At 41.0% G+C, this 10524-nt stretch overlaps 1 long non-coding RNA gene across 1 annotated transcript in view; it reads left to right on the top strand.

The window, feature by feature from the left end:
* The first annotated feature begins 356 nt into the window (after nucleotides 1-356).
* The window catches only part of LOC147148346 (uncharacterized), a 29368-nt gene continuing 19200 nt past the window's right edge, over nucleotides 357-10524 (top strand). Inside the window, exons 1-2 of the long non-coding RNA XR_015086673.1 lie at nucleotides 357-450; nucleotides 652-697. This is a non-coding gene — a long non-coding RNA (uncharacterized LOC147148346). The remainder of the gene's footprint in view (nucleotides 451-651; nucleotides 698-10524) is intronic.

Genomic DNA, 10524 nt, shown 5'->3' with positions numbered 1-10524 from the left:
TGCATGTGTGGTGAACAAACGATGTTGTTCTTATTCACAAATGATATAATATTGATGGTATATCTAAAAAAAAATTTTTTTTTTTAAAGACAAAAAAGACCTTTAAAACTAAACCCGCCTGAAAGAAATATTGTATTTTGCTCCTCTCTTTTAACGCCTCTTCGCCCTTTTTCTTGAGATAATAATGCCAAGATAATTTCTCTGATATTTCAAACCAATTGGGGTGCGGGTTGGTGGTGGGAGGTGGGGGGGGTGGGGGCGCTGGTGTGCAGGACGTGGCATTGGCAGTGACGTCAGGTCCCGCTAAAGCTGACAGACCTCCCATTGGACCGCGGGAAGCTTTTTAAAGGAGCAGGCATGGTTCGCAGGTTGGTCTTCTGACGGCTCTCCGTCGCTCCATCGAGGCCCAGCGGGGGAGACTGCGGCGGCTTTTGGGCTGTCAATCATCAGGTGAGACTTGTTGCGCAATGGACGTGCAAGCGCCTCGGGAAACAAACGCGGAGAAAGAGAAAAGCAAACAGCCGCTTGTTGGAACAGAACTTAAAAAAAAAAATCCATCATTTTTCATGTATAGCAATCGATATGTAGATAATATACGATGGTATTTATGATGTTTGTCTTTGTTTGACTGCAGTTTCTCCCTCGTTTTAGACGCGATAAAGACGAGGAGGCGGTGCACCGAACAAGATATCAACAGGTATTTGGAGCAACTCAAAGTCGACGGCGCACTGCAAACACATGCATAAGCGTGACACTTACGTCCCAATGGTACTTAGAGGCTGTATTGATCTCACTAAGGGTGGGCACCTCAATTAGCAATTACGGCAGCAGAGTGATTAGATTTGAGAAAAGCTTGCCTGCAGACCCAAGCAGAGTGCAACCTGCTGACGACCTACAATGGATTAGCAGTAGCCTCTTTGGGCACCCTGGGGTCACATGACACCCGCTCAATATATCATTATTTTTTTCCACTCTTTTTTTTTTTTTTTTAATAATAATGTTGATATCAAATAAAGCATGAACAAAAATCAGATAGACTGACAGAACGTGTGCAGAAGGAAAATGCTGCACGAATGTAACTGCAGAGAATCTCACATATGGGTGTAATGGTTATGATTGAACCCTGCTGGAAACCGTGAAAATGAATGTCTATTTTAGTCCGGAACGCCGTGATGAAATTACAGCTTTTATGAAAGTCAGACGCGGCGGTGCATGTTTACCCCGGCGACAGGATGAGTGTGTGAATTGACATTTCAGCACCAGTTGGGAGGACAGCTCCTTTCATCTGGCCAGATGTCTCACAGGAACAAGAGAGTGAATGGAAACAAAATACACTCGATTTTCAAAACACACTGACAGCTTCTGCTGCCAAGCCAAGTCATTCATACGTGTTCATTGAGTATAGTGGTAGTCAATCGGAAGACTTGCAGTGATTGCAGGCAAGTGATGACAGCTTGAGAGGTGTGAAGATGTACCATGCATATTATTTATTTTGACAAAGACCCAAATCAGTGGGTGTGAATAGCAAGTGGGGACGTGTCAGTGACCGGCTGTCACCTTCTGGAAGGGTCAAATGTGTTAAAATGGAAACTTGTTCTGTGACACTTGTTCCTATTTACATGATAATAATAACCCCCAAACCTCCTCAACATGTGCACGGGCACCATTGTGAGGCTTAAATAGGCCACACCCAACACACGTGCTGCGTATACGGCACGCAGTACTGTATTATCCACACACATATGCATGCACCAAATGGTGTGACACAGCACCTACAATGTGCAATCCTGAGAGACATTCTGTGCTAACAGGTGTTCAAACAGGCCGTGCAGTACATTCTTCCAATTATAGCAATTAGATGCTGCCTAGTTACCATTGCATAATGTACAACTGCTGTGGCGGACAGCAATAGTGGGGGGGGGGGAAAAACGCAGGAGGGTGAGCAAAAGAGTGGCAGCAAAAGCCTTCTTTTTTGACAAGCTAAAGAAAAATGTCATGCCGGTTCAATTTAAATTTCAGATGTATTTCACTTTCTTTCTTGCCCTGAGTCATTATCAGTTTTAGAGGAGTGGCTTGAAACTATTTTTTTTTTTTTTTACTTCAACAGTGATAGATTTTATTTTATTTTCTGAAAAAAAAAAAAGTTGTTTTTTCAAAAAACACCTTCCATAGGCACGCTGGAGCGATTGGTGCGTTTTTGTTGGATGGTTGTTTTTGTGCTTGCAGATGCATGGCATACTGATTAGAAAGGCTGCAGCCTGTAAAGACAGCGCACTGGAGGGAGCAAATGTGAACGCGAGAATGAAAAAGTGATTAACGCTGCAGGTGATGGTTATTACAGATTAATCTGCAGATTATTTTCATGATTAATTGATTGCTTGGTGAGGCATCAGGAAAAACCACATGCATCACAATCCAGCTCAAATGTATTTGCTTTACGGTGACGTGATTTTCATTTTGCTTTAATAACGTCCACATGAAAGCCTTTTAGCACACGCGCATTTAAGAATCCTGATTTGACAATTGAAAGCCATTGTAATTGCTGTTAATTGGAATGGTGTTACCAACAGCCGTTTGAAGAATGGAAATCATTTATACAATATACCGATATCCAATATGAGAGCTGTAGCAAATAAAGAGAACCTCGCTCACTTTTAACGGATACCAGCAGGAAGGTAGTAGTTGAGCAATAAGTTTATTATTCTGGTTGCAGTAGTGTAAAACTGCACTTTATTATCATGCATATTAGAACAATTATATTTTTGTGGCCAGTCAGTCTATTGGTGGTGGAAGAGTTTGGACCAGCATCTCGCAATCTCTCAGTCAGCGTACAACACACGTTTCCTATTTCTTATTCATTCGTGATGAGGGAACATGTTGATTTGAGGAATGATTGAGCTGTCACACTTACGGGAGAGCAGAGGGCAATCACAGCGGCCGCCGTCTTATCAGGGACCGAGAAGCAGAACAAAAAGATAACAGGGTGCCATAAAGTGTGACAGCCAAGAGTGACACGTTAGCACCCTCGCTTGTCTTTGTGTGTGCGTGCACGTGAAGTGAGCATGTGAGATTTGTGCCACACCGAGGCCGACATGTTTGTGGCAGCTGTCGGCCTTGTTTGAACAACAATCACAATCAGCCGCAGAAGAAGTAGCCGAGCGTGTGCTTGTGACAGTGCTGGTGGGGGACGCTGCCATCATCCCCCGCCCGCCCCCACACACAGACGTACGCATAGGCTCCTTGAACCTTCTGTCCCCCCTTCTCCTCACCCTGCACCCTGTCTTCTTCTCTAACTTGGCGTTGCCGCCTCCCCCGCGTCCCATTGCGTCCCCTCGGCTACTTCTCATCTGAAGGGCCAACACAGCTGAGGCGGGAAGGATGGAAGCTCTTCTACTTCACCTTCCCGCCATGGTTAATATAGCGTCGTGCTTTTTTTTGTTTTCAATGCGACTTCAAAAAGCCCTTTTCTACGCCTATGAAAACAAGATGTTCTTGTGTGGCCGAATTGGCACCGTACACAAAATAAGGTGATACTTTTGCAAGTCCTGCTTGGAAATTTGGTATTCAGAAAACAACAATTTAGTATAGGAGTAAAAAGTATAGCAGAAAAAACAACAACACATTTTTACGACATTTTTTTTAAATCAAACTTTCTCTGTGCCTTTATACAAGTCCGAGGAGTTGATGTATGAAAAATGTTTTGCCGCCAACATCCATACAAATATGTTAATAAATAAACACACCCACAAAATCTCATCAGAAAAAAATATGTAGCCATCTACCAGATGCATCAATCTAGACTGGATATTTTTTCCTGGTCACACTTGTCGGTTGCCCTGCTAGGCAGAGTTCTTACGACTGCGAGAACAGGTCAATTTAAAATAATATCAACAAGAGCTAAAAACAACGCAGCTCAGTAAGGCCCGCCGCACACCAAGAAACACGGCGGAAACTGACTAAATTGGTCAATCATGAAAAAAAAAGTCGCTGACTTCCTGCCACATAATAGTCAATTGACTGTTGCACATAAAACCGACTCCCGGCAACGAATGTACTTGGACCCCGTTTTTTTTTATCGGGAATTTTTTTTTTCTTTCTGGTGTGACACACACTGTCCTGTATCATTCTTTTTTTGGACTCCAACTAATGGTTACTTTAATAAACGATTAGTCTATCAATTATTTTGTCAATTAATTGATTAATTGGATTAAAACAAAACATTTGAATTCGCATCCTTTTATTGAAAAACAGTACATTATATTTAAAAAATGACAGTGGAGAAAATGCACAAACAAAAAATGAATTATGATTCAGTCAGTGGTTTGGTCTGTAAAATGTCCCAAAATAGGCAAAAAACGTTGATCATTGTTTTCCAAAGTAAAAGCAAATATTTTATTTTGATTGAACACAAAGATAATAAGTCTGCTTTCATGGAGGAATACAGAAATTGGATATTTACTGCTGAGAAGCTGAAATCCTCAGCATTGAGGCAATTTGACATTTAAAAGAAATGCAAACGATTCAGCGATGATCAAAAACAATTCTTGATTAATTTTGATAATCGATTAGTTTTGGACAAATTGATGAATCATTTGACCTCAATTTTATTTTTTCTTGACATAAATGACATGACACGATGTTCAAGGAAGAAGGCGATTGGCCTGGCTGCTGTAGTTGCCGTATAATTATCCAAACAGAGGAAACGGACGAGGACAAAGTGAGAGTGAGGATATTTGAAAGGTTAGTGACTCGACTGATCTCAGGCATTTCCACGACTGGGACTCTCCACTCTTTTCTTTTTCATTTTTCATTCACGAGTACAGTACATCTGAAATTAAAAATATAGATAAGTTATATTTTTTAAAAAAAATCTCTCTCTCTCTATATATATATATGTATATATATAATATACTGCTTAGGTGTGGATGTGCTCGATTTGGCGTCTAGAGTTTTGTTGCGGAAGCTTCTCTCTTTCGCTCATGAAAAGTGGTTTCTGAACCCCGCACACCACGCGACAGTTCACTCGGGTTCGGTCCCTTCGCCCGATGTGCGGCTGGCCCAAGTATTGTGATCCAAGTTTATTTACAGACAATAATATTGCCTACCTGTATACTATATTAATGGCCCGGCCTCCGGGCCCAATGCAAAGTTTCCAGAGATTAATGTGCACATTTGAATGTAATGCAATTTAACCTTTGCTGTATGACTCCGAAGAATAATATTTCCTGACCTCTCAGTTCGCCATGTGCGCCCCTCCTTTCCGCCGCACCTTCACCTTTTGTCTGCTCACGTTATTCTTCCTCGTTCCCTTTCCCTCACCTGCTTGGAGGGCAACCTTAACCCATTGTTTGATGTGGCCTGATTGAAAGTAGATGGGAAGGCTCAAGGGGGCTTGGTAGGGGCCCTTGGATGGAGAGGGGTCACCTGAGAATGAGAGAGAAGAAAGGAGGACTTGAAGACGAGGGGGGTTGGTACAGCAACAAGCTTCCTAATGGGAATTGCATGTATTTAAAAGTAAAAAGCAATGTTGGTGAAAATGAATTGACCACTCTTTCCAGCATGTCGGTGTTGTTTCGTGTAGAATTTCTCTGTTCCTATTTTGATGATTTTATAGTTAAATTAGGGCAATGTGTTTGAATATTGACTCATTTAATTGAATGCAGTACCTGGAAAATCTGGCTGTATCGACCTTTCTGTCTTTACAATGATGTTTACCACTGTGGGTCTAGTTTTTAATAGCGTCGAAGTGCGCCGCGTCATACCCAGAGAGTTTCTCACTTTTTGATGGTGGCAAAATATAAAGAACACTTCTCGGTATGATGCAGTGCGGTTCTACACTATGTGAACTGCGCATATGACGAGTTTAGAATCTTGAATGCCACTTGCAAATTTCTCAGCATTTCTGTACCTCCACACCTATGCACAATTTAGATCATACATAATATATATTGCAATTCTTAATTGCATTCTTAAGGCGATAACTACACGTCCCAATTTTTAAAGGGTTGGTGATATGTATATATTTTTTTGATGAAGTTGTTGGGACAACAAAATATTTGAAACACCAAAGTATTGCGCGGTGAGGATTTACCCAAGCTGAAAGTGATCTAATTACTCACACGTGGGGGACAATGCACCAAACTGAAGATAATGTGTACCTTTATCATGGCTACAGACAAAAGTATATATTTCGCAAGACCGCTTTGGGTCTATTTATGACAACTCCTCTTTTGCCATTGACAGGTCATGGCGGACTTCCATTGCGATTTCCTCGTCCACATGCTCGCTGTGAGTAACTCTCAGCATGTTGGCCATCTGGTGCCTCCTTCTCCCCCACACGGCTTTTGCGTTCGTTCTCAAACTATATCGGAGCGCGCCATGTGAATGTATTGCAGGTTTATTTTCAATGACTGTCAGACTTTTTTTTTTTTGCTATTTGATCCACGTGTGAGTGTGCGCCTGCAAGTGTGAAGCATGTCTGCACCGCTCACTTGCATTTGTTTTGTGATCCCGGATTGTGTGTATGTGTGAGTGTGGCTGTGTGTGTAGTCAGTATGTCTGTGTGTTTGATATTCCAAGTCCTGTCAATAGCGCCCTATGCATCCATTCCATATTGCGGTCGGCATGGTTACTGAGGTCACTTATCACAGAGGGTCGCAGCAGATCAAACAGGTGTGCATCTCCATGATGTCTTTCCTTGACAACGGTTGCTAGGAACCTTTGTTGCAAATATAACGGAGGTGCTTGTCACCAGTGGTGAAAAGCAGCAGGCATGCAAAAATATTGTCTTCATGTCCCTGATAGTTTCAATTTAGGGATGCAGGCTACTGGCTTTTACCCATTGCTCCATTTTTTTCTCCTTATTTTGTATGAATAGTATGTGTTTTATGAGAAAAAAAAAAATCCTCCTCCAAAATACAGGATGGTAGTTATACACTTGAAAATCAAAAATGTATGCAAAATCACACTGATTTACATATGTCTGCTTACTTTCAGTTTCAGTTCTTTTTCTTTTTAAGTAAAGTTTTAGCAAACCTCAATGACACATCTCTACATTGCCACAAAAATGTCAAGTGAAATCATTGCTCATTTAGGTTTTTTTGCATGAGCAATTTGTGCGTGATTGTGGCCCATTGCAATTTGCTACCATTTTGATGGATGAGCAGACAGTCTGTAAATAGGTCTATAATAATTTAAATAAATTAAATAGAGCAACGCATATTTTAGGAGTGCATTCGAAAGTTCCTGAAAATGGAAAAAAATAGAACAATAAGTTAATACTAAACCCATCAGAATATCCTCACCCTCCTAAAGTAATGGCCAAAAGTCATTTGCTCTTTTTTTTTTTTTTTTTTTTTTTCAGAAAACATGAATAACTGAAGCAAATTTGGATTACCGTAAATTATATTTGTTAATAATTTCATATGTTGAACGAAGGACATAGCCGGTTTTAGCAGAAGTAGGCAGCATCTTTAGGAGATTTTTAAGGCATCTTTTTGGGTCAAAATATGACTTAGGCCATTATTGTAAGAGGCTGAAGATGAAAACTGAACCATTTTAACACCTTTTTCTTGACTGGGTTCTTATTTTAAAGCATTACACACTCAACTTGCTTCCTTTTGACTCCAGTCACACAGATTCTCTGAATAAACCATTCGATTGGCTAAGTTGTCAATGTGTGAGTTTCAAAGGGCCCAAGGGCTATGCATTTTCTGCGTATATGCTCTACATTTACAGTACATAAATGACCAGAATAGCTCAGTGTGCAGGGTACAGTAACACTATTCGCTGTTCAATATTTCTTATTGGAATATTAAAATTACACTGTATAACTTCGTATATGAGATAATTTGAGAAATGCAGCGCACAAGTCAGCTGAAATCAGTCAAGCCCATGAAAACAAAAGTGATTTCTGCTCTGATTTCCCCTTACAGTATTTACAAGAAAATGAATATTGACAGACGGCCCCTCATCGTGTTCAGTCAGCTGTTCCGTACAAGTAGCCCCGTAAATGCATATTGACAAGAGCCCGTCGGCGTGTTATCGAGTGCAACCCTGGGCACATCCCAGAGGAGCCTGTGAGAATGTTCTGTCATTCTTTGCCGGTGCTGTTTTTTTGTTTTTTTTCTCTCTCTCTCTCCCACTTCCTCTTCCTCTTTGTCTTCCTTTCACCATCTCCAGATGTCTCAGCTGCAGTCCTCATGTAGCACCTTTCTTTTCTCTCACTATCACTCCCCCCATTTCTCGCACATCCCGCTAATTCCACCACCCTTACAAAGAAAAGACTGCTCTCTTCCTTCTCCTCCCCTTCTGGCATCTCCTCTATTGCTTCTCTCGCTTCGTACCGTCATTCGTAACGTTGCCTCTAGGGAGCCCTAGCCGCCACACCGTCTCACCTTTCTTTGCCTCAAGCAACACAGAGCCATTCTGCAGCCTACCCGCTGGGTTTGACTGCGCTCACCTTCCATGCCTCCTCCCCCCGCGGCGAGCCTTCACCTCACGCTGCCGTGCACACGATGCTCCTCTAGCGAGAGGTGGAAGGTCCACTTGTTTTCTCTCTGCTTCCCCTCAGTGATTGGCCAAGCTGAGCAGAGATCACAGAGCTTTTCTTTCACCTTTTGAAAAGACACGTCCAAGGGTTAAAGATAGAATTGTACTTTCACATTTCAACTGTCAGAAAATGATGCACTTCAAAAAACAGTGCGCTTCTAAAAGAAATACACAAAATACACAAAAATACACGTTTTAATCGCAAAAGGTCTGTTGTCTTTGCAGCAAATCACTGCATGTTGCAGAGTTCAAGTATAATTGTACAGCAGACTCCTGCAAATTCATGTTTCTGCATTCGTAGATTCATTTACTGTACTTCTTTTTTTCCCCTTCAATTTTTTACAATTTTTTCAGGAGAATGTGAAGAGCTATCCTTTGTGATATCTCACACCTGATTGGTTGTGTGCGATCTTAGGAGAATATAGTGATTGAGGCTAGAATGTTTTGTCTGACCTGGCACAGTGGACACCTGCGTATTAGTGGTTCAGCATTCTCTGATTGAGGTATTTTCTTATTTTTGGGGGGAAACGTATTCCCATTACGGTAATCCCCTCTCAATTCTGTGGGTTACATCAGAGGCGGAGCCAGAACGTAGCTAATGGGTGGGCCCGGAAAAATCAAGGTGGGCCTGAATATTTCTCTCACTGAGCACAACCCTCCTGTCCCGACACATCGCATATTCAAATAAAACGACAAACTAAATAATATGAAGTTCAGATATTCCTTAGACAACCACAATTATGCCATTTTTAATATTCAATCAAATAAAAAACACAACAAAACACAAATTCAAAAATAATTTACTAACCATTTAAAAGTTGTTGTTTTTTTCATGAATCCCACTGGGTGGGCAGTCTGTCAATGTGGGTGGGCCTGTGCACACCCAGGCCCACCCATGGCTCCGCCCCTGGGTTACATTCCAGTCCACCCCCGCAAAAAGAGAAACCCATGATATAGTGAAATACTCGATCCCTCGGCATGTTTTGATAACATGGATGATATGATAATAGCAGCAAAGTTACACACAAATACTTTTCTGAGAGTGAGCAAGAGTAATGGTTCACACAAAAATATTCACGACTCACAGTCAGGCCTGGTCCCTGTTTATGTAATATAATGCAATATTAAATCGAGACGGGTGTGTATTTTATTTGGTTGAATTGGACAGTAGAAATCTACATTTTCAATTATTACTGTAAAATATGGGATGATTATGTGTACAATTATTAGATCATTGACTACGTTTACATGCAGTTAATATTCGGGTTAAGGTCAAAATTCAGATTTCTGAATCATTGGGAAAAACCCATCTACATGGCTTGAGCGGAAAGAGTTACACCCCACATTTAAATAATCCGATTGAAATAATCCGTCATGCCGTCCGTGTGGGACTAACCTAGGCATGATATTCGGAAAACCCGAATACTGCCAATATTCGGCTTTAAAAGGCATCTAAATGCAGTCACAGATAACTTCCAAAATCAAACTAATCGACCAATTTGTTTTGAGAAATTTAAATAAATTATTTGAACTATTTTAAATGCAAACGGTTTGCAAATGTTGCTTAATTTGTTGCGGTGCTTTTGCCAAAACCAATATATTAAAAAAACAACAACATAGAACCCATAATTATTGAAAAGAATGAATAGTCCAGGGTGTATCCTGCCTCTAGCCTGGAGTCTTCTGGGATATGGATAAGACCCCAATGAGGACAAGCAGTCAAGAAAACCGATGCACGGCTGATGTTGTGAAGTAATGAAGTTTTGCTAATTAAGTGTTTGATGTTTTATGTACAAGAGTGGTTCTGTTTCTTGTTTTGTTTTGTTTTTTTGTATGCTGCCGTCTGATTAGAATCTGAACCAGACTGGACTCCAATAACACCACAAATAATGCCAGGGCTACAGATAAGGCTGCGTTTAAAGAGACGTGACAATATAAGAAGTAGTAGGCGATAACACACTTGTTCACAATCTT

The sequence above is a fragment of the Filicampus tigris genome, chromosome 4, assembly GCF_054856515.1.
Source record: "Filicampus tigris isolate MCC_2025a chromosome 4, RoL_Ftig_1.0, whole genome shotgun sequence".
NCBI classification, from domain to species: domain Eukaryota; kingdom Metazoa; phylum Chordata; class Actinopteri; order Syngnathiformes; family Syngnathidae; genus Filicampus; species Filicampus tigris.
This window is presented reverse-complemented; position numbering and strand designations above follow the sequence as displayed.